Here is a 25,799-nt window from a genome sequence, read left to right as displayed (position 1 = left end):
CGAACTTGACTTAAGTTATACTGCAAATGATGTGCCCTCGAAGCTGAGTGTAATCGAACTCGGGGGTCTTTGGCAGATAGCCCTTCTCGACTTAAGCTATACTGCAAATGATGTGCCGTTGAGCTGAGCGTAGTCGAACTCGAAGGTCTTTTGGTTGGCAGATAACCCTTCTTGACTTAAGTTATGCTGCAAATGATGCACCCTCGAAGCTGAGCGTAATCGAACTCGGGGGGTCTTTGGCAGATAGCCCTTCTCTTAAGCTATTCTGCAAATGATGTGCCTTGGAGCTGAGCGTAGTCGAACTCAAAGGTCTTTGCTAACAGATAACCCTTCTAGCCTTGAGTTATGCTGTAAAGTTATGCCCTTGAAGCTGAGTGTAATCGAACTTAAGGGTCTTTGGCAGATAGCTCTTCTCGACTTAAGCTATACTGCAAATGATGTGCCTTGGAGCTGAGCGTAGTCGAACTCAAGGTCTTTGCTAACAGATAACCTTCTAGCCTTGAGTTATGCTGTAAATGTTATGCCCTTGAAGCTGAGTGTAATCGAACTTAAGGGTCTTTGGCAGATAGCTTTTTCTCGACTTAAGCTATACTGCAAATGATGTGCCTTGGAGCTGAGCGTAGTCGAACTCAAAGGTCTTGGTGGCAGATAGCCCTCTGGCCTTGAGCTAAGCTGCAAATAGTTTGTTTAAAAAGGCTTCCTTTACGGGTCGAAAAACGGTCATGATTCTTCGGTGGTTCCCTAAGCTGGTCTGGGAAAACTACTGATAAATTCTGACAGCCGGATATCTTCCGTCGTGGAATTGAAATCTGGCTTGAAAGTGTTAACTGAAAACATGTTGCTCCTGGTGAGTTTGAACTGAACTAGATTTGATCTGAATTGGTTCTCGAACCCATCTGAGATCTGTAGTTATGTAAAGTCGCTTGAGGTGTAGCTTCTTGCTGCTGAGTTACACCATCGTTCTTTAAAGGTGTTGCAAGTCGAGTAACCTTCATCCTGAAGTCGAAGCTTGACTCTGAAAGCTGCAAAATTATGTATGCTAAAATGATGAATGTGATGCACCTAAGTATGTCTGAGATGCATGCAACATGAATAAATTATGTGTTATTTCTTGGATGGAGTCTCGTGCTTTGCCTGCCAATCTGGTCCATGGAATCGATCGTGCCCCATTTGCTTCTCGAGCTTGGGCTTTACAGACATTTCATATCTGAGATTGTTCTGTTTGAAACGTTTTTCTCCTTTTTCTTGTTCAGAGAGAGAAATGTAAAGTATTGTTCGCAATTGAATCAAATTGTAAATGTGAGTTCAAAAATACCAAAGGAATCAAGAGCTCTTTAATGCTTTCAGAGTTACAAATCTTTGACAAATGTTCAAAGGGACAAGTCGGCTTTAGGTTGGCCTCCTTTCTAAGGTTTTTTTGGTAAAAAATGTCATTTTTTTAAATATCGCCACATGCTTTGGCACTTTAATTGGGTGCGGACAAAATGACGCAACTAACATGATCAATTACTAGACCTTTTATCTCAGTTCTCTGAAATTTTTCATTTGTTCAAGCTTTGTAGGCTCTTCCAACAAAGGCAGTGCAAAAAATATCGGTCTATAAATGAAATTCTTGAGTGCTTGTGTGTAGTCAACTATAACAGGTGTTCCTTAACTCCCTTAGTCCATTTTACCGAAAATTTCTTGCTTAGATAAATTTGATTTAACTTTTCATTATCTGGCTAGCTGAATCCATAAAGTCGGGGCATTTAACCAATTGCTTTAGAGGGCCAGCTTAATATTATAATCACTCTTATCAAGTTAACTGAAGGGTTCATCTCATCACGGAGTCTTCAGCCTGACAAGAGCAGTGGAGCAAACACCGAATTGCCAAGTGTCGAGCAATGTCATGGTTGAACGTAATCTACTCATAAGGCCAGGGCTTTCAAGTTTCCTCTATAACCAACTGCCTTAGCGGAATAGCTCAGTTTTTACGGATTTAATTCCTAAGATTGTCAAGAAGAAATGTTATAGTTTAGGTGTTTTTGAAGTCAAGGAATCTCATCTTAGAGTTCAATTTCCAGCAACTGACCTAAATGGATTCACCTACTCGACTCTTTCATTTGTAAAGATCATCATCGTCATTGAACGTCTTAAATAAAAAACATAGTAATTGTCATATGCAAATGATGCCCCATGTTGTCCGCACCTTATGAAAGGAAAAGGGTATATTGGTTAATTACAAGAGCGGGGTATGGTGTTTGAGGGTATATTATGGATAAGGTCAAAGTCCTTGTTATTAAATCATGTTACTTCGTCAAAGATTCATAACTTTGAATCGTTTACAGAGTTTCTTAATTCAATGATATGCAAAGAATTACAAATTTGCAAATATGATCCATGCTTAACATCTTTTAAAGTAACATAAATTTGATTAAAATGTTCTTACAAAAACTTTGAGAAAAAAATGGAAGAAAAACAAAGTCAAACAGAATGCCTCAAATGATGAAATGATATTCCTCACTTGGATGCCCCCAAGTTGTTGAAGTCGATCCAGTTCTGGTTACGCATCTTTTGTACAACCCTCTTGAATGCGTAACAGTTCTCAATTGTGTGCCCTGGGACTCCGCCGTGATATTCACAATACGCATTCTCATCATACCACTTGGGGTATGGGGGCTTCATGGGTTCTACTGGATATGGTGACACCACATGGGTGTCAAGAAGTTGCTGGTAAAGCTCTTTGTAGGTCATGGGAATTGGGTCGAAATGTTCCCTTTCCCTCCTGGAATCTGTTTAGAAGTACCTAACGGTACAGCTGCAGTTGATTTTGGGCTGGAGATTGTAACACCTTTGCTGGAGTGTTTGATGTTATTAACCTCTCCATCCCTCTCCCTCATAGGAGGCTTCTTACTGGCTTCCCCATCCTTAATCTTGCCTTGCTTTATGGCCGACTCAATCATTTCTCCGGCCATAACCAAGTCTGAAAAGCTTCCTGATGTGATCGCCACCAGATGCCCGAAGTATGGAGCCTTCAGAGTCTGCACGAAAAGTTTCCGAGTTTCCTTTTCATCTAACGGTGGATGAACTTGCACAGCCAAGTCCCTCCATTTTTGTGCGTACTGCCTGAAACTCTCGTTATGCTTCTTTTCCATGTTTTGTAGCATAACTCGATCTGGTCTTATATCATTGTTATGCTTGTATTGTTCCAGAAATGACTTGGCCAGGTCCTTCCAGGTCTTGATATTTGATCGGCTGAGCTGGTTGTACCACCGAATGGCTGAGCCCGACAGACTATCCTGAAAACAGTGGATCAGGAGTGGTCATTTCCTCCATATCTGTCATCTTTCGGCAGAACATGGTGATGTGAGCGGATGGGCAACTATTCCCGTCAAATTTCTCGAACTCCGGGGACTTAAATTTCGGGGGAAGAACCAAGTCCGGGACTAGACTAAGTTCTGTTGCATCGATTTCATGGTAGTCACGGTCTCCTTTGACTATATTCATTTGGTCTTCCAATTGTTTGATTTTTTCCTCCATCTTCTTTGCTTTGTCCTCTTCGTCCAAATCCGGTACATGGTAATAACCCGGATTGTCCTTAAGGTTAAATACAGAGGACGAGGGCTTTGCTTTTGCCGTCGATGAGTCCCCCCGAAGTTCTGGTAAGATTTCAGGTGAGATGACCATTTGTGGGATAGGTTGTATAGTTACCCCTTCCGATGAACCTGCCCCAGGCACACTGGTCTGTTGTAGGCCAATTAACTTGGCAACGATCTGATCAACCAAGGACTCTTTGTTCTTTGTGATTGTTTCTAGAGTATTTCGACTGTTCTGGTTTATCTTGTCTTCTAGCTCTTTTTGTAGTTTTAACATATTCTCCTCGATTTGTGTAATTATGGCTTCCATCCTCTTCTTCTTCAAACGAGTGTTATGTGGATGGGGTGTGTCCAATGCTTGAGACGGTGTATCCAGTATTTACTCCTTTTGATGAGATATGTATATGTTAGTTAATGTGAATGTAAAGAAAATAACAAAATGCAAAGAAAATAACGAAATGCAAAATGTCTAAATGCATGATGCATGAAATGTCCGAGGCATTGATCCAAAAAATGTGCCTGTTATTCTGAATAACCCTTATTGGTGACAAAAGTGTTACATCTGAAGAGACAAAAAACCTTTTTTGATGGTACAAATCTTGTACAGCTTCTGACAAATTGATTCGTCTTTTTCACTAGTTGAATATCCTGTCGAACCATTCCGGCTCCTTTGGCTAAAATGTGCAAATAATGAGATGCTTGCCCCAAAAAAAAAAGATCTCGAAGGACTGCATCTCCGACTTTCACTTTCTACCGAGCTTGTTCCAAACGAAAGTGTCTTTGGAGCCTTCCATCCGAAGTTTGTCGACTTGTTTTTGGAATTCATCAATTAATGGTCTGCAGCTTAGCTGGGGTTCCGCCACTTGTTATCGTAGTTTTCAAAAGGAGTTTCTGGGCCAGCAACATTTTCCTCGTCTTGCCCCTGCAACCTTTGCCTCTGAGTATTCTTTGACCACGGCTGGACTTCTGAGCTTTTTATCTCTTTGTATTATAACCCATTTGTCCATTAATGCAGATTATTCATGTTTAACAAACACATTTTTTGGTGGATCAACACCTCGTTTTAAATGATGCAAACGATGAACACAAAATAAAATAGAACAAAAAATAAAAGGGTTAGTGAGGTAAATCAAAACAATAAAAAAAATGAAAAATCCTACCCCACATGATATCTATCCTTCATGCTTTAATTCCTACCCGGACATGATTTCTATTCCGCATGCTAATTTTAAACAAATCCTAACCGCATATTTGTCTAGTTCGCATGCTTTGAACATAAAATAATGCAGGAAATGAAACAGTCTAGGGTTTGGAATGAGGTTTTGGGGCGGGCTCTAATTCCCTGTACTCTCCCGGTTTAGGTTCTAAAAAAAAGGTACTCGAGTTCTCCTTGCCGGTGCCCCCTTGGGCTTGCCAGACCCTTAGTCCTAAACCCATCACAGGCTTGTGTGGACTAAGTTAAACTCGAGAGGACACATTCCCTTATGTCTGTGCGGTGAATAAATTCACACGAAGACATAAGGTATATGAATCCCGAAGGCTACTTGCTAGGCCTGTGCGGTGAATAAATTCACACGAAGGCGTCGCTTTCACCCCCACTTAAATAGGGTTCAGAGCTCGGGTTTAGAGCTTAGAGATGACAATTTTGAAAAAAATCTGAAATCATTAAAAACGTCAGTACAACTATTTATTTGAAAAATAATCAAAGATAAATAATTGGAATCGAATAAATAAATTAAAATTAAAATTTACCATTTTCGCATAAAAAGACAACCGAAAATTAATTTCGGCCTGACTCACTTACCTGTCCCCAGCGGAGTCGCCAAGCTGTCGGAACCGTCTTTCCGGTTGGGCCCCGGAATTGGGCTTCGACTTAGATTAATTGGGTTGGAGTCGCCACCGACCACTTTAAAACGAATTTAGGTGGGTCGGACACCATCTTACCTGATCTGCGTTGTACCAGAAACGTGTCGGGTTCGGGAGTCGATTACGGTCAAGGAAGGATTAGCACCCTTGAACCGCCCTTTCGGTACCGATTAATTTTTCCGGTTGTCGTTATAGCGAAAAATAGAAAATTTAAATTTAAATTTAAATTACTCGATTCGAATTACTCACCTTTGATCAATTGAAATTTCTCTACAAAGTCAAAAATGTTAGGGGAAAGAAAAAAAAATAAATATTGAATAAATAAAAGGAAGGAAAAAAATAATACAAATGCTAGATTTTAAAAGTGATAAATTAAAAATAAGAAAAGGAATAAAAATACACTAAAATTAAGGTAAAAATGAATAATTAAAAAAATGCTAAAATTAAAAAGGAGAAAAAAAATTCGAGGACTAAATTATAACAAATTAAAATGGATGGGTTAACCAGGTACTAAAAATAAACTGCAAAATAAAAAAGTAAGGGGGCCAAATTGCAAAACAATGTAAATTAAAAGTAGGGACTGAATTGAATAAATCACAAATTCATAGGTCAAATTGCATACGGTGACCAGATTGTAAAGCGATTCAAACATACAGGGACTGCGGAGAGAATTAAAAAAACTTCTAATTGCAAAGAGGCCCCTGGTATATAAATATGAAAACTCTCCCTTTTGAATTCATTTTCAGCATTTGCCGAAAAAACCATCTCTCTAAACGAGAGATAACTCTCTCAGTCAGCCCCCTTGGCCGAACCCCCCGCCACCGTTCAGCGCCGCCTCCGGCCGTCGGCCTTGGCAGCCGGAAAACACCAAAACCTTCACCAAATGAGCCCCTTGTCCCGCTCAAACCGAAATCGAACCCCGATTCACCGCAACCAAAGCCGAATCACGTAGATCTACAAAACAAAACTCGGCCTTTACCTTTTTCCAGCGAGACCTTTCACTTTCCCGGCATGTTTACTTCCCGCTTTGCTCGGCTCTCGATCTTTTTTGTGTTCTTGTTCTTGTGTGTTTGTTTCGGTTTTTTGGTTGATGTGGTGGGTTTTGCTCACTGTTGTATGTGGTTTTTTTTGTTTCGATGGTGCCTTGTTTCGTGATTTGTTGTGAGGTGGCCTTTCCGTTCTCGGTTTTTTTTGTTTGCTATGTACTGTTTGCGATCCTGTGGCTCGCCTTGGTTTACTATTGTGATGTGTGGTTCTCTGTGTTTACTGTTGGCTCTCGGTTTCAATGGTTCCGATTGTTCTGCGTAGCCTCCGATGTTTGCTTGAACTTGTTGTTCTGTTGATGTTCGGTATTGTGGATTCTCTGTCTCGGTTTACTGTTTTTATTGATGATCTTTGTTCTCTGTTTGGGTCTTGATGATGTCCTCTCTTTTGCATGGCCTCACCGGGGTATTTATACCCCCATCGGAGGCCTGTCGGTTCCGAAATAAGGGTGCTCGTGGCCGTTGTGGCCGGTCACCCCGGGATGGGTCAGTCCCGGGGATTTCGGCCGGTCGTTGGCACTGTTGACCGTTCATCTCCCTGGTTTTGTGGCGCCGTTGAAACTGATATCATTCAGGGTTTCCAAACCCTAAACTTACCAAGCTGGATCAAGCCCATCTGTGTTTGGACCCTGACCGTGACTTGTTGGACTGGACAGTTGACCCATTTGGACCTGAAACGGGAAAATAAAATAAAATAAAAATAAGTAATAAAAAATAATAATAAATAATGATAATAATAATAATAATAAATATAAAAACTATATAATATATATTTTTAAAATTTTTCTTTTAAAAACTATATATTATATATAAATTTAAAAAACCATTTAAAAAACTATATAATTTTCAAAAGTGTTTTTTTTAAAAAACCATATAATTTTTAAAAATGTTTTAAAAATTACATATTATATATGCTTTCAAAATGTTTTTCAAAAAATTATATATTATATATTTATTTTCAAAACGTTTTAAAAACTATATAATATGTATATTTTCAAAAATGTTTTGGAAACTATATATTATATTTCTTTTCAAAAACGTTTTAAAACTATATAATATATAAATGTTTTTAAAATGTTTTAAAAATTATATATCATATATTTTCAAAATGTTTTTTTAAAATTATATAATATATAAATAAAAAACAAATAAATAAATAAATAAATAAATATGGACGAAAATGAGTGTCTACACTTACTTTATTAAAATAATTAAATTTAACAATTGGAATAATATATTAATAAAAATTTAAAATGTGAAAATAATTAAGTATAACAAATTAATAACATAATTTTTTTTTTATAATTTTGATATTTTTTAACATCTTTAAGTTAATATATAAATTTACAAAAATATGAACTAGTCAAAAGAATTTGATAACGAGAAGGGTCAATAAGGGATGGTTGTCATCCCTAGAGGTTTCAGGTTCGAGTGTCAGTGATTGCAGTGTATTGAACGTTTATTGTCAAATGGTTTGAGAGTCCTTTGTAGTTGTAGTCACCCTAGATTAATAAAAAAAAGAAAAAAAATATAAATAAGAACAACAGATGATAATCCTGTTGTGCGATGGAGAAATTTAAAATTAATTTGCAACGAATTTTGATCTAAAATATTATTTTGTTTACTCTAAAAAATTATATAATTAGCTAGTAATAATTTGAGTTATAATAAAAAGTGTTACATTACAAATGTTACATAGTCTACTTTAAAAAGTTACACAATTGATAATAATTTCGGTTACAACAAAGAGTGCTACATGAGTTTTTTACGATAACTTTTTAGGTTACAACCAAAATAGTTATGTAACCTAAAAAGTTACGTAATTTACATGATTTGTTATAGAGAACGTAATATTGCTACTAGTTTTGACAAAACTAAAAGTTATTCTCTATTTTGGTTGCAAAACTAATAGTTTTGACAAAATCATCATCAATATTACATTTTTTCTACTTTTATCATTGATCATTAAAAACTTAACGACGTTAATGAGAAGAGAAAAAATAACTTGTAAAATAATTTTTTAAGTATACGTCAATATTGATGTTAATTTTTGAATGCTTGTGATCATAATATAAAGAATGTAACATCAGTGATGATTTTATAAAAAATTGTTAAATAGAAAAAAATATGGTAAATTATACTTTTAGTATCTGAACTATTATTTTTGGTCCGTTTTAGTACCTAAACTTTCATTTTTTTCAAAACCATACATATAGTTTAGTTTTTGTTTCATTTAGTATACCGTTCAAAATTTAACGTTAAGGTACTAAACGAACCAAAACTGATAGTTTAAGTACTAAAAAACTGATAGCTTAGGTACTAAACACGTTAAGTTTTTAACGGTGGGTACAAAAATGAAATAAAACCTAAACGTTGGTTATGGTTTTGAAAGAATTGAAAATTTAGGTACTAAAACGAATCAAAACTGATAGTTTAGGTATTGAAGGCCTAGTTTACGCAAAAATAATAAATTAGCTACTGATAGTGTAGTTTACCCTTAATATTTTCATTACGTAGAACTTTGTCAATTCAAGCTCCCGGGAGGAGACCTGGTTCTGACCACGTGCCTAATGGGTAATGAAGAGCCTGCTATTTATAGACAGTGGCTTGGCTAAAGGAGCCCACCAAATCTTCATCGGATAATTCTAAATTTCTGATAACTAAATATTATAAACATGTTATTATTTTTATATAATATCTAAATAAAATAATTAAATATTATTATATTAAATACGAAACACAAGGTTCAAATATTAATTGTATATAAATATTTTTATCTTTTATCAAATGAAATTATATAAAAATATTATTTTTACGTAGGATGTTACCATTTACCCCACACTAATTGCGACAAACTTTAGCCTCACAATCAAAGAGTACAACGAGAGAACCATCAGCAAATATTCTCCAAACTTAAGGACAAGCCGGGAATTTCGTATTATTGATTTTGACTTTTCGCGTTCACGTCGTTGTGGAAAACCAAAAAACACTAGAGCGAGACAAAAAAGGGAAGGAAAAAAGAGAAAACCAAAGCCAAAAACGAAGGCGAAGGAAGGAGTTCTTCGTTAATGTCCGATGCTGTGATTCGTTTACGTTGCCTGAAAAGGAGAGGTTTAAGCTTCTTACATTGTAATCTATATTCTATTCCTTCCTCACGTTCACTACTTCGTTTCAAATCAAAATGGATTGAAAGGAAAACGAAGACGATTTTGATAACGATTTGTTTTTGCTGTTGCAGAGGAAGTAAAGAGATACACTCGGTACGATTAGAGAGAAACGAACGAGATGAACGAGCTAGAGGGAAGAGTTTGGAATGTGAACGTTGTGTTATTTTTTTTCCCGGTTGATTAGAGGCAAATTTTAGATGGCGATTCGTTTCGCAATGTATCGTGGAAGGATCTAGGATTTACTGGCTCCGCGTGGGATCTGAATCTAGCCTGAACCAATGGTGAACATTTTGTTTTCCCGCGATTTCGTTTATATTTTCATGTTTATTTCTCATTTCCTTTTTTTGCATGCACCGCTTTTTGTTCTGTTAATTTTAGATTCAGGTTCGTTTAGCTCCAGATGAATTTATCAACGCTTAGATTAGAAATGTTCATTATTTAAATGTGCATTTATGTTTTTTATATTTATTTTGTCAAACATAATATTTATTTCGTTCATGTAATTCAAGTAACTCGAGCTGCATTTATCTTTTTCTTTGCCGTTAAGATTCTTGTGAGTTTGTGATCCGTACTTTTTTTTTTAAATCGATAGAAAAAAAAACTTTGTTAATATTTACTATATGCAATTCATTAACATACCAGTCTTTCGTGAAGTAGCTGGCTTAGTAGAATTAATATTCACAATTTACCCTGTTTTTTTTGTTGAGATCATGTTTTGTAGCTTGAACTTGCTATTTCAATGTCACAAATTCAATGATTTCTGATTTGACGGATACTGTTCTACCTTCTTGTTGGTCCTACATATTTACTTGCATGATAAATCCAATTTGGTACCATCTTTCATTGTTTGAGATGAGTCAATATTCTTTGAAACTGACATGCTGATGATTCAACATGGCTTCACAGGCTGCCCCATCCAGTATCATTGTTGGATCTCATGTTTGGGTGGAGGACCCAGACGAAGCTTGGTTGGATGGGGAAGTGACGGAAGTTAAAGGGGATAATATTAAAATAAACTGCACATCAGGGAAGACGGTGAGTGCTTTTTTTCTCAGGATTTTATGCGATTTGCCTTTTTGTTTTTCCCCCTTCGATTGGTGTAGGCCTAAACAGAAATATTTTGGTTATGGCTTTTATTATCTAAATATGTTAAATTTTCGCCTAACAGCAGTTTACTTACAAGCCAAATGATTTACTTCTTGCGCGAAGGATTTATTAACATGGTTTAAAACTTCTACTAACAGCATCTGTCATCTATTCAAGATCTAATTTCATTCAATATATATGCCAGTCCGTATTAGTACTTTATTTAGTCATTGTTTCTGTGCATGAAATTGGAGTCTAAAAGGTTTGTGGCTTTTGCATACCTTTCATGTTCTGTAGATTGTCGCCAAATCAGCTAATGTCTATCCAAAGGACCCTGAATTTCCTTCATGCGGTGTTGATGATATGACGAAGCTAGCATATTTGCATGAACCTGGGGTTTTGCAGAATTTAAGATGTCGTTATGATATCAATGAAATATATGTAAGTATCAACAGTGGATTTGCATTCTTTCATTTACTTATTATTGTTAGATATATAGCTCCAAGTTGGCAGGGGTTGCTTGAATTAACTTTTCCAGAACATATTTCTCGTTTTGTTTAATATATTGAAATGTTATAGCAGTGGTTACTCAGATCATCTATTTTTCATCGTGATTCACTCAATGCAGTCCTTTGACTGTGGTTCATGATGACCGAGTGTGAATATGTTGCTTTAATTTTTTGTGGCTGTTTTTTGCCGGAGTTATGTATTGTTGTTTGAGGCTAAATGTGCTGATATTTATTTCAGACCTACACAGGAAACATATTGATTGCTGTAAATCCTTTTCGAAGACTACCACATTTATACAGCAATCACATGATGGAAGAATACAAAGGGGCAGCTTTTGGTGAGCTGAGCCCACATCCATTTGCTGTTGCAGATGCTGCCTATAGGTAGTATGTTTTTATGCTTCCCGTGTCGTAAAGTTCTTTTGCATTCTTGACTTGCTCATTGATGTAATAAGTGTTATGAACAGAAATATGATCAATGAGAAAATAAGCCAAGCGATTTTGGTAAGTGGGGAAAGTGGAGCTGGGAAAACAGAGAGTACGAAGAGTCTTATGCGCTATCTAGCCTATATGGGAGGGAAAGCTAGCAAGACAGAAGAACGCTCTGTGGAGCAGAAAGTCTTGGAGGTAGTTTAAACTCAATTAATTTTGTTTTTCTATATGTGTAAGATTGATGAATTTGATGTTGCATTCTTGGTTGAGTGTTTCCCCATCTTCCTTCTTGAAAAATGAGGGTGCTTGAATAAAAATATTATTTTCTCCTAATCTTGCTGTTCTTACATCTGTAGTCTAATCCTGTTCTGGAAGCATTTGGCAATGCGAAGACTGTCAGAAACAATAACTCAAGGTTCGAAATCTATAGGGAATATAATTTTCCACACGCCTTGAGATTTTTTCATGTAAAGTCTCTTGTTTTAACTGATGAAAGACTTCCCCGGACTGACTATGATATAATTGCAGTCGCTTCGGCAAGTTTGTGGAAATTCAATTTGATAAAAAGGGCCAAATTTCTGGAGCTGCAATAAGGACTTATTTGCTAGAACGATCTCGTGTTTGTCAGGTGTCAGATCCAGAGAGAAACTATCATTGCTTTTATATGCTTTGTGCTGCACCGGCAGAGGTAATGGTGTCTCTGAATTTTCTGCATTTGACTTCACAAAGAAACCCGTGTCTATGTTCTAATTCTAACTACCGGGGGGGGAGTATTATTCTAGATCCATGTGGTTGATGAAAATAAAAATTATTTTGGCCCTTAATGATACTTGTGATTTTCTAATATGAGAGCTTCATTTTTGCCTATGTTGACTGGTTTTGTGTTACCAAAGAGGCATCTAACTCTCTTCTGTCCTTTTCCTAATACATGTATCAGGATATTGAGAAGTACAAACTGGGAAATCCGCGAACTTTTCATTATTTAAAACAGTCAAATTGTTATGATCTGGACGGCGTAGATGAATATAAGGAGTATCTTGCAACTAAGAGAGCTATGGATGTTGTCGGGATCAGTCAAGAAGAGCAGGTAATGCATTTTGATTATTATCTAGTTGCAATTATTTCACCTTTTTTTCACTCATTATAAATATTTGCTATGTCAGGATGCAATATTCCGAGTTGTGGCTGCAATTCTTCATTTAGGAAATTTTGAGTTTGTAAAGGGAAAAGAAATAGATTCTTCTCAACCTAAGGATGATAAATCTCGGTTCCATCTGAAAACCGCAGCAGAACTATTCAAGTAACTTGTTTTTGCTATTGTTATCCTTAAACATCCACTCCTTCATCCTTATATGTAGATGTGAATGGAAAAACTCTAATATGCCTCTGCCTCTTGTTTAGGTGTAATCTGAAGGCTCTTGAAGACTCTCTTGTTAAACGTGTTATGGTGACCCGTGATGAGAGCATTTCAAAATCACTTGACCCTGATACAGCAGCTCTCAGCAGAGATGCTTTGGCAAAAATTGTTTATTCAAAATTGTTTGACTGGTAACTTTCAATCTACCTTATGGATTTACTCTAGAGACACACAAATACACTGTTCAATACATCCATCTAAAGTTATTTTTTAACGTTTTGAACTTTGATTCCCCAGGCTTGTTGACAAGATAAATGTTTCTATCGGTCAGGATACTGCATCAGAATTGTTGATTGGTGTTCTGGATATTTATGGATTTGAGAGTTTCAAGACAAACAGGTGCTTAACCGGTATGCTTTAGTTTTTTTCATTTACAAAACCAATTTATTGCATGGCGTCCCTCTATATCTTTCATGAGTGGGAATGTGGGATGTCTTGCTCAGGAAATCCAACATTTCAAGGCCATAATGTGTGAAAGATCCTTTAATGATTATGCTGGGTTTTGCTGATCAAATTTGAGGATATCATTACTCCTCTTTCTTGGCTAGAGCGATAACTAGTTTATAGTTTGTTTTCTTGGATGGATAATTGCAGCATGAAATACATTTTAAAGCTAGTGTGCCCACATGTTTGTGTCAGTTTCTCTAGTTTTGAAGTGCGCCTGTCAATACTTACATAATTTTTGAAAATTTCACTGTATGCAGTTTTGAGCAATTTTGCATCAACTTGACAAATGAAAAGCTGCAGCAACATTTTAATCAGGTTTATGCATTAGATTGATTCTAATGTATTTAGGATATTTTCATCTTTTAAAGCTCTGCTTAACATAACTGTACTTGTCATTTACCAGCATGTTTTTAAGATGGAGCAGGAAGAATACAAGAAAGAAGAAATTGACTGGAGTTATATAGAATTTATTGATAATCAAGATATTCTTGATCTTATTGAAAAGGTGCATCACATTTCTGTTTTACATTGTTGTTTTCGTGACCTGTATCTCACTTTCTATAATGTGAAACACTGCCAATATACATGTGTGCAGACACGTACACACATAGAGAGGTAAATGCTGAATATTTTCTATCTTCTTCATATCAAACAGAACAGTTCTTTAGAAAATTTCTACTAGAAGGGAAATCTTAAGGGTAGCTATCAATCATATTGCCGTTTGGTAGCAAGTCGGACTGTTGGTGAACTGCATTGAGCTCAAGCTAAGAGAAACTAGAGCTTGAACTTGACATGAAATTCGAGGCTTTAAGCTTAGTTCATGCTCAATCAAGTTTTATGTTTAAAGCTTGGACTTGATCTGAGACAAAGATAAAATTGCACAAACTCTCTCTATTAGATTCAATTACTTGGTAAAAATAAGCTCGATTCTCATGCTCGGCTTCGAGCTCAATTATTTGTGCTTGAGTTCGAGTTTGTGTTGATAATTTTCAATTACTAATTAAAAATAAATATAAATATATATATATTTAAAATAAAAGGCTTGATTAGACTCACAAGCTATTCAAGTCAAGCATTAGGATACTTGAACTCGGCTTGCTTAAAAGCTCAAGCTACTTGAGATCAGCATGACAATGGCTGATCCGAACTTAAGATTTTTTTCCAAGTCAAACCCAAGTAGTGCAAATATCTCATTTACACCCATGCTGAAATCTTTGTTCGAGTTTAATTGCATCAGAAGCAACACTCCATCCATGTCAAAATGTTCGACGCTTCCTTTTTAAACTTTCTTTTTAATCAAATATCAACATTGAAAGTAAAAGGTATCCTGTAGATTTGGGAATAAAATTTTAAGGTTGATTTTTTAAAAAAGTAAAATGAATTTAATTAAGAATTACTTTTTGAAAATAGTGCTAGAGAGGATATCTTTTTGAAACGGAGAAGGGGGATTAATTTTTCATGACCAGGAGTAGAAATTTTATGTACTAACTAATGTTTTCTTTTCTGCTTACAGAAACCTGGCGGCATCATAGCTCTTCTTGATGAGGCTTGGTAGGTATCAGAATAATAAAATGATAAATCAGCTCTTCTTATTTTAAGAAAATTGGCCTATTTTTCTTCAATCTACCTGTGAAATTGTGAAGATTACTCCTGTTAATTTTAGTTTGTTATTTTTTTTTTGCTTCAATTATCCTTTGAAAACTGTGACAATTATTCCTGTTATTTTCATAGTATGTTTCCCAGATCAACACACGAGACATTTGCTCAAAAGCTTTATCAGACTTTTAAAGACAATAAACGCTTCAGTAAACCTAAGTTGTCACGCACTGACTTCACCATTTACCATTATGCTGGCGAGGTAAGTATTTTTACCATGTCAGGGCATCCATAGGAACCACGTGCTAGAAGATAAGCCTGATGGAATATCTTTGTTATTCTCCACTGAATCTAGATTATATATATATATTTGGCTGTTCTTACAAGTCCTATACCTGTGGAACGTGTTGATGTCCAACTTGGAAAAGGGAATTAAACCTGACTAACACACAGTTGAGATTAAACAAGAAGGTCCCACTTAGCTAATAATACTCAAATTACACATAAGAAACCTTGTTTAACAAGACCTATATAACATGAGCTGTTTTGATTGTTTTCTTCTTTAAGTATTTAAGTGGTAATATTAGAACTTAAATAAACTTAAATCGGTCTCAATGTTGACTAGAAAATAGTCACATCAGCTATGATTTTCAAATCTAGTTTTGTGAAATCTGCTTAACGTTAACTTGAAGGAATTTGCACTCTAGGTTACTTACCAGACCGATCTCTTCCTGGATAAGAACAAGGATTATGTTGTTTCAGAGCATCAAGCTCTGCTGCATGCTTCAGAATGCTCTTTTGTTTCAAGCTTGTTCCCTCCTCCACCTGAGGAAACTTCCAAATCATCAAAGTTCTCCTCAATAGGTTCCTCCTTCAAGGTCTGTCTCTGCCCTAGAGTCTAGTGTGTATGTTAAAGGTAGATCACATGCTTCATCTATTTTTGTTCATTTTCATGCACACCATGTCCTTTATACAGCAACAACTCCAAGCTTTGCTCGAAACTTTGAGTGCCACCGAACCACACTACATTCGTTGTGTGAAGCCAAATAATGCTCTTAAGCCGGCAATATTTGAGAACAAAAATGTACTACAACAACTACGTTGCGGGGTAAGTTTTGATATTTTGGTCAATCCTTGCGTTTGTTGATAAGTAGCGTGTCTGTATGTCCACGTGTGATGGTTGTACTTGACTCCAGGGAGTGATGGAGGCAATTAGAATTAGTTGTGCTGGATTTCCCTCTCGAAAGACATTTCGTGAATTCACAGCTCGGTTTTCCATATTGGCTCCAGAGATTCTCTCTAAGAGTAAGAGGTAATATTTCCAAAATCTGTTCTTGCAGTTCAAAATTATTACTTCTTTAGGTGTCTCTTTTATTCTTTATAATGTTACTAGAATCCAGGACTTACCTGTGAGGTGCATATCTCTGTTTCTATGTCATTCAGTGGTAGCTATAATGAGGTCACTGCTAGCAAGAAGATTCTGGAGAAGAGTAACCTCACTGGTTATCAGGTGCATCCAGTATTTATATATTATATTAAAAATAACTTGGGAGGGTTCCTTTTTTTATATTCCGTGTATTTCTTAAGTAGTTCATGCATGTCATTTTTGTCCAAATCACTTGCTTGCTGGTTGCTTGCATAAGTTTTGGCACCCAGTTCACTCTCATATTGTTACTTTCACTAAGCTCTTGTACCGTTCAATATTGTACCTTACAGATTTTCTACTATTGCAGATTGGTAAAACGAAAGTTTTTCTCAGAGCTGGTCAGATGGCTGATCTAGATGCAATGCGAGCTGAGGTTTTAGCAAGATCAGCGAGTCTAATACAGAGAAAAGTCCGAACGTTTTTGGCTCGTAAATACTATACATTGTTGAAGTTATCTTCCATACAAATTCAAGCCTTGTGTAGAGGTACAGAGCATTTCATCCATGTATGTTTCTGATTGTATCAGGAGATGGAATTGCTTGCCTATATCTACTGTTATTCATTTTTATTTTTTACCCTCTTTTCAGGTGTAGCAGCACGCCATCTGTATGAGGATATGAGAAGAGAAGCTGCTAGTGTGAAAATTCAAAAACATTCACGCAGGTTTCTTGCGAGGAAAGCGTACAAGAAATTATACTCCTCAGTTATTTCTATTCAAACAGGTATGCGTGGGATGGTTGCTCGTAGTGAGCTTCTATTCAGAAGGCAGACAAAGGCTGCAACTGCAATTCAGGTAAAAAATAAAACTTTCTTTCAGTTGTTGACATATTAATAGGCACTAGCTTTCTTTCTGATTTCTCATTTTACCCTCTCTTCAACCATTTGTTAATGCTTACTTTCCCCATAATATCACAATCAGTCGACGTTATAATAAGAATATGTCGTTATTTTAAATTCTTGCTACTTTGCTTAATCATTTACCCACTCACTGGTTGTAATTCTAAAGAGAAGCAATCTCCAGCGCGGTGTGCCCTAATCTGTAAGGAGAAAGATTGTTCTCAAGTAGGTTCTAGGTTCGACTTTCACCTTTAAAAGAATGGGCATAGTCTTGCTTTTGGGTTTTATCATAGTTGTGTTGATGCTGATCTGTTCAGAAAAAGTAATAAGGCTCATGCTTTATTTCGTGTTGCACGTTTGATATTATGTGATTTCATGTATTTTACAGACTCAATATCGTCGCTTCATGGCCAGATGTTATTATATAAAGTTAAAGAAAGCAGCAATTACCACACAATGTGCCTGGAGAGCAAGAGTTGCACGTATAGAATTACGCAAGCTAAGAATGGTGATTTTTTCATTAAAATTAGTTTAAGCTCATGATTTTCTTTTGCATGGGTGTATTCTTGTATTTTTGTTTCAACAATAAATTCTTCATAGATGATAATATTCCCTAATGTGATCCCTGTTGCTATATGAATATTACTATTATTTCTGCTGATCTTGATTGATTATATAACAATGAACGAATGTCAAGAATCAATCCCTGCTACCAGCTATGTATTGAGAAATGGAATAATCATCTCCCTTTTTTCTCATGTTGCTTGCAACTGTTGAAATTATCATCTTTTGTAGTCTCAGTTTCTACCATTCTTTCCAAAGTATGTGTATGATTGTTTCAATTTATTGTTCCTCTGTCTGCAGGCCGCCAGGGAAACTGGTGCCCTCCAAGAAGCCAAAACTAAGTTGGAAAAGGAAGTTGAAGAACTTACATGGCGCTTGCATCTAGAGAAACGAACCAGGGTAGAGCTTTTCTTGATAATAATAATGTTACTATTATAAGTGCACAGGTTTACACCAGTTCCAGCCAAGTTGTCATAGAATTATCTGTCTATTCATTAACATCTGCAATATCCGTTTGGTATAAACTTGTTGTCACCTCTGTATGATTAGTCCATTTCTAACTTTCATTTGTGATTTCTCATAGAAAAATATGCTAGAAAGGTTAAGAACCATTAGGAAAATTATATATTGTCTTTTCAACTACGTTCTAAACTGTACGTGTTTTTATTTTTCCTAACTGATTTATGCATTAGGGCAGGTTGACCTTGAGGAATGCAAAAAACAGGAAAGTGCAAAGTTTGAATCTACTTTGAAGAAGATGCAACATGAGTTTGAGGAATCCAAAAAACAGGAAAATGCAAGGTTTGAATCTACTTTGCAGAAGATGCAACTTGAGTTCGAGGAATCCAAAAAACAGGAAAGTGCAAGGTATGAATCTACCTTGCAGAAGATGCAACTTGAGTTTGAGGAATCTAAAAAACAGGAAAGCGAAAGGTTTGAATCTACTATGCAAAAGAAGCAACTTGAGTTTCAGGAACTGCAAACAGAGCTTCAGCAAACAAAAGAGTTACTAGAACAGGAAACTGAAAGGTTACAATCCACTTTGCAAAAGAAGGAACTTGATCTTAGGCAAGCAAAAGAGTTACTAGTCGAGGAAAGTTCAAGGTTTGAAGCTGCTTTGGAGAAGATGCAACTTGAGTTTGAGGGGTCCAAAAGACAGGAATGTGCAAGGTACGAGTCTGCTTTGCAGAATTTGGAACTTGAGCTTCTGCAAACAAAAGAGTTGCTAGAACAGGAAAGTGCAAGGTTTGAATCTACTATGCATAAGAAGCAACTTGAGTTTCATGAACTGCAACTTGAGCTTCAGCAATCAAAAGAGTTGCTAGCACAGGAAACTGAAAGGTTACAATCTACTTTGCAAAAGAAGGAACTTGAGTTTCAGGAAAAGCAACTTGAGCTTCAGCAAACAAAAGAGTTGCAAGAACAGGAAAGTGCAAGGTTTGAATCTACCTTGAATGAAAAGCAACTTGAGTTTCAGGAACTGCAACTTCAGCTTCAGGAAACACAAGACTTGCTAGTTAAAGAACGCGAAGCTGCAAAGAGCATTGCTGAACAAGTTCCCTCGATTAAGGAGATCCCAGCTAATGACAATGAATTGATGAATAAACTTACTGCTGAAAATGAGCAGCTGAAGGTATTTTTAGACATTTGTTGCTTCAAATAAGATATTAGGTTTTACTAAAGGCTTTCTCGATGTCATTTTTAAACTTGGTTGTTCTTTATGTTTCTTGAAATCTTGCTTGGCACAATGCCATTGTAGGTTCAGGAAACAAAGGAGTCACTAGTTGAGGAACCTGAAGCCGAAAAGAGCATTGCTGAACAAGTTCATGCAGTTCAGGACCCTGATATTGGCAACGAATTGATGAGTAAACCTACTACTGAAAATGAGCAGCCGAAGGTATTGTTAGACATTTGTTGCTTTGAGCAAAAATAAGATCTTAGGTTGACTTGAAGCTGTCTTGATGTCATTTTTAAACTTGGTTGTTCTTCCTTTATGTTTCTTGAAATCTTGCTTCGCACAATGCCATTGTAGGTTCAGGAAACAAAGGAGTCACTAGTTCAGGAATGTGAAGCTGAAAAGAACATTGCTGAACAAGTTCCTGCGGTTCAGGAGAACCTCGTTATTGGCAACGAATTGTTGTATGAACCTACTGCTGAAAATGAGCAGCAAAAGGTATTGCTAGGCATTTGTTGCTCCGAATAAGAACAAGATCTTAGGTTTGACTAGAAGCTTTCTTGATGTCATTTTTAAACTTAGTTATTCTTCCTTTATGTTTCTTGAAATCTTGTTTGGCACAATGGCATTGTAGGTTCAGGAAACACAAGAGTTACTAGTTGAGGAACATGAAGCTGCAAAGAACATTGCTGAACAAGTTCTTGCAGTTCAGGAGAGCTCCGTCATTGAAAACGAATTGATGAATAAACCAACTGCTGAAAATGAGCAGCTAAAGGTATTTTTACCCATCTGTTGCTTCAAATAAGATCTTAGATTTGACTAAAGGCTTTCTTGATGTTATTTTTAAACTTGGTTATTCTTCCTTTATGTTTCTTGAAATCTTGTTTGGGACAATGCCATTGTAGGTTCAAGAAACAAAAGAGTTACTAGTTGAGGAACAAGAAGCTACAAAAAGCATTACTGAACTAGTTCCTATAATTAAGGAGATCCCCGTTATTGACAGTGAATTGATGAAAGAAATTACTGCTGAAAATGAGCAGCTGAAGGTATTCTTAAACATTTGTTGCTTCAAATAAGATCTTAGGTTTGACTAAAGGCTTTCCTGATGTCATTTTTAAACTTTGTTATTCTTCCTTTATGTTTCTTGAAATCTTTTTTGGTCCAACCCTATTACAGGCTCTGGTAAATTCCTTGGAAGAGAAAATTAATGAAACAGAGAGAAAATATGAAGAAACACACAAGCTTAGTGAAGAGAGGCTAAAGCAGGCTACGGAAGCAGAGTCGAAGATAATTGAGCTTAAAATTGAAGTGCAGAGGTTTATACCTATTTTGAACTTGGATAATATGTGTTTGAAGTTTATATGTTATGTACGAATGTTTAGTAAATTTTATCCATTCTTTGACTGGGAAGTTGCTTTTCTTCTTCTGAATAATTTTTTTACATCTTTAATAGGCTTGAAGAAAAGATTTTGGACATGGGAACTGGGGTCAAGAAATTGCAGAGTACACCTGGTAGTATCATGTCAGAGGTGCCATCTGCAGTGAAATATATCTTATCATGCTTTCCTTATTTTCCTTCAGTTGGTTTGCCGGTTCTGATTATTTTTTGCTTTTCGGATTTTTCCTTATTGGACTTTATTTCACTTTGCAGCGTCTGGAAAATGGTCATGATGTAAGTGAAGAATGTAGAGACTGTATAACTTCCGATCACTTCAGTTTATTAGATATATCTGCGTACTTTGTTCTTTGTTGCTTCTATCATCCTGAGATGGAAAACTCTTTCTAACAGGCACAACTGGGTACATCAAAACAGTTTGGTAGAGAAGATAGTAAAATGAAGAGATCCCAAACTGAAAAGCATCAAGTATGAAATCCAATGATGTGGAATTGATTCTCCCTTTTCTTTTTTTCAAGTATTTGTATCGGGTGACGTTTCTAGGGATTAATTTTTTTTTGTATGTATCTTCTTTGCAGCAAGAGAGTATAGATGATATGATCAACTGTGTGGCGCAGAATCTTGGGTTCAGTCAAGAAAAGCCTGTTGCAGCATTTACCATATACAAATGTCTTCTCCAATGGAAGTTATTCGAAGCTGAAAAGACGAGTGTTTTTGATCGTCTAGTTGAGATGATTGGCTCTGCACTAGAGGTATGTCTATTTCAGAAAGCTCATATTTGTATAAGATAAAATCCTTGTCCTCTATATAAACCATTATTCTTTCAAGATAATGATAATAATATAAGCTATTATAGCAATCTTGATCTTTTAGCTTGTTCAAGAATTACTCCAAAGCAGTTGGAGTATTCTCTTTGCTAGGGACTTATGCCAGATTATCTGATTCTTAAACTATTTTTTTTCCTGATCGAGCAGGTTTAATTAACTGAAAAGATGAGGAAAATATATCTAATATAATATTCATGATTCCATGAGATGATTTTCAGGATGAGGACAGCACTGATCACATAGCTTATTGGCTGTCAAACACATCTTCATTGTTGTTTTTGCTTCAACGTACTTTGAAAGCCTTTGGAGCACAGAAACCACCTGCTGCAGCATCATTGTTTGCAAGGATGACCAAAGTATTGAGATATTTCATTTACCATTTCCTTAAATTGTTTGCGTGAAATGATCCTGATTTAAATATCTCTGAACTCTCCTACAAAAGGAGGAAAGAACAGAACACATTAGTTCTTTATTTAAAATCTTGTCATACAATCATTAACAGTTTTGATGAATGATTCTAGAACTCATGCAGGAAAATTATTTGATATAATGTTATTCTTTCTCAGAGTTTCCGCTCATCTTCTACCAATCTTCAAGCTGGTATAGTGACCCAGGTTGAGGCCAAGTATCCTGCTCTTCTTTTTAAGCAGCAGCTCTCCGCTTATGTAGAAAAGATCTATGGAATCGTTAGAGAGAACCTAAAAAAGGAATTGGCACCACTTATTTCTCGTTGCATTCAGGTACAAGGAGCTACACATTTGTATCATCTCTTCTTTTCATGATATTTTCTTTACTTGCTTCTATAGTGCCTTGCACACTAATCTTTTACCAGGTTGCTTCTTTTGAACTTGTAGATCAATGTATGTTGTATTGTCGACTGAAATTTATTTGTATGTGTTAATTTCAGCATTGCATGTTATAAGCCTTAAATTCATTTTGATTTCGAATATTTATTCAAAAGCAATAAATCATTCTTGTGAAAAATCATGCGTTTCGCTTTAGGTTGCCCTTTACATGTGAAACTATCACAAGCTATTCTCCTGTAACTTCTCTGCGATTTACTTTTTGCTGCCTGCTTGGTTTGAAATTCTCAAAGAGAATGATTTATGGTTTGAGCATCGGAAAATTAAGTAATTATTTTAGAGAGAGACGCATCTACTTGTTAACCTTATTTCCCTCATTCTTTTACATATTTAGGTTCTACATGACAATATCATTTTCTGCACAAGTGTTTTGAATTGCTATTTCTTTATGTTTTTAATTCATCACCCTACATGTCAGGTACCTAGGATGTCAAAAGGAGCTGCTTTTCCGACGTCTGTAGAACAAGGCTATACATCTCCAGCTAGTCACTGGAAGGCCATTATCGAGTGCCTGAACAGGATGATGAGCATATTAAAAGAAAACTTTGTATATAATTTGCAATTCTGATGGCTCTTTCTGACCCCGTTTTTAATTTTTGAGACATGAACTTATGGTTATGGCACTTTTTATTTCCAGGTGGCTCCAGTATTTGTTCAGAATATTTTCACTCAAACTTTTGCATATATTAACGTACTGCTCTTTAACAGGTAAAGGGTTGTTTTGTCTGTTTTCCCCTGTTAATCTAGATAATATAATAAGAACAAATTTCAAAATATATGATGTTAACATATTCTGCTACAGCCTTCTTCTCCGTCGAGAGTGCTGCACATTTAGCAACGGGGAGTATGTGAAATCTGGCTTAGCTGAACTGGAAATGTGATGTGCCGAAGCAGACCATGAGGTAATTTCTTTTGTTCCCACTAATGAATGTTGAAGGTGGCACTTTCACATTGTTTGAAGTAATTTCTGAATTTGTATTTAGAGTCGATGGTTGTTTAATTACAGTATGTCGGCCCGGCATGGGATGAACTCAAACACACAAGGCAAGCTGTTGGATTCTTGGTATGTTTCTTCTGGCTTTTGTTTAGCTTAGATTTTGATATGTTCAACTATTTGTGTCGTGCACGTGCATGTGGACTGTTTCATGGTTTATTTCTCTGTTTCGAAAAACCCGGTCTTGTCTTTGTCAGGTTATAAATCAGAAATCCAAAATGACCTATGAAGAAATAGCAAATGACCTCTGTAATGTAAGTCTCTTTCCCTTTCATCTCGCGATCCTCCGAAATGTTTCGAGTTACGGTTTCTTCTTCCTCTTACATTGTTCGTTTTCACCAGGGCCTGAGCGTTCAACAACTCTATAGGGTATGCACGCTTTACAGGGATGACAAATACAACACTCAAAGTGTTTCACAAGATGTAAGTCATATCCTCAAATTGATAGACATTTCTATCTACCTAGTCTTCTTTTCTTCGTTTTGTTCGTACGGCACGACACAATGCCTTGGTTCGCACAGGTCCTTTCCCGTATGAAACAACTTATGACCGACGAGTCCGACGATGGCAGCAACTCCTTCCTGCTGGAGGATGATCTGAGGTAATATAACAAAAACCAAAGTCAAATTTCAGCTACTCTGATATCGAATGTTAACGGTTCGCCATCCTAATCGATTAATCCCTTCTGAATGTAGCATTCCGTTCACGATGGACGACATCCATAGTTCCCAACGAGTCAAAGAGTACGCACAAGTAAGAGCCGCCGAAGAACTTATGGCGGATCCAGCCTTCCAATTTTTACAGGATTAAGGTACCAGTCTTACAAAAATCATGCAGCATTAACAAATGTTATAGTTCTGTCCCTTTCATTAGGGTGTTTTTTTTTTATATATAGGTAGTTGATTCTGGCCATTCCTCGTCAGCATTCATTTTGTAGGGATGGTAGGAGAAGCTGGAAGCCTTCCAACTTTTACAGGATTAAGGTACCAGCCTTACAAAAATCATGCAGCATTAACAAATGTTATAGTTCTTTGTCCCTTTCATTAGGGTGTTTTTTTTTATATAGGTAGTTGATTCTGGCATTCCTCGTCAGCATTCATTTGTAGGGATGGTAGGAGAAGATGGAAATTCTTAATGTAGTTGTGTACAGGGTTTCAAATCGAGATTACGGCCGTCGCGGGGGCTATTGCGGCCGTCACGGGCGCTATTGCGGGTGTAACCGGTAACTCGAACGGCAGCAAAACTACTATTTCGGACCGTGATTTGAATCCCTCGTTGCGGAGAAACCTCAAGTCCCCAAATTTTGATCTTTACACAAAATAACAAACTAGCAAATGTTGTATTTATTGTTATTGTTATTACTATTAATTCTCTCTAAATATTCTTTGTTATACTTCCTGCTGGAAATTTTTTATTTTTATTTGGCAGTCATAAGAAAGATAAGACTTTGATGACACGAATTAATTGTCAATTATAAAAATGAAATTGATTAATCGATGACGTCATCTTGAGTGTACTCTTAAATAGGGTAAAAGAGTAATTTTTGCCCCTATAAGATCCAATTTATTATTTTTCGTCTCTATCGTATTTTCATATCAATTTAGCTATCGAAATTGTTCAATTTTATTATTTTATACCCTACCATTAACTTAAACTTTAAATTATAAATCTTAAACCCTAAATCATAACTCCATAACTTATAAACCCTAACCCTAAACATTATCTTAGAGCTTATAAATTAAGGTTTTAAGTTAGGGGTAAGATATATAATGATACAATTAAACAATTTTAAGAGCTAAATTGATAAGAAAATACGATATGTACGAAAATGATAAATTAAGTCTACTATAAGTGCAAACGTAAACTTTAAGCTTTTAAATAATAATATAGGTTAACATGAATCTTATACAATACGAGGGAGGGGATAATTTTGAACTCTGATTTCTTGGAGGGTCGACTGGAGAGCCACTTCGTATGAAAAACACAAAATAAAATGCCAAAAAGTTGTACAAAAGATATTTGTGAGTCGTAAAGCTCCTCCACCCATGTAAATTGGGATGGATCCATCGGAGATGAAGG

The 25,799-nt window shown here is 36.1% G+C and overlaps 1 pseudogene; it reads left to right on the top strand.

Annotated features, from left to right (window-relative positions):
* Positions 1-10,545: 10,545 nt before the first annotated feature.
* On the top strand, positions 10,546-24,530 carry LOC120213623 (annotated as a pseudogene).
* The last annotated feature ends 1,269 nt before the right edge of the window (positions 24,531-25,799 follow it).

Source organism: Hibiscus syriacus, unplaced genomic scaffold (assembly GCF_006381635.1).
Source record: "Hibiscus syriacus cultivar Baekdansim isolate YM2019G1 unplaced genomic scaffold, ASM638163v2 tig00110044_pilon, whole genome shotgun sequence".
Lineage (NCBI taxonomy): Eukaryota > Viridiplantae > Streptophyta > Magnoliopsida > Malvales > Malvaceae > Hibiscus > Hibiscus syriacus.
The sequence above is the reverse complement of the archived record's forward strand: the minus strand, read 5'-3'. Positions and strand labels throughout refer to the sequence as shown.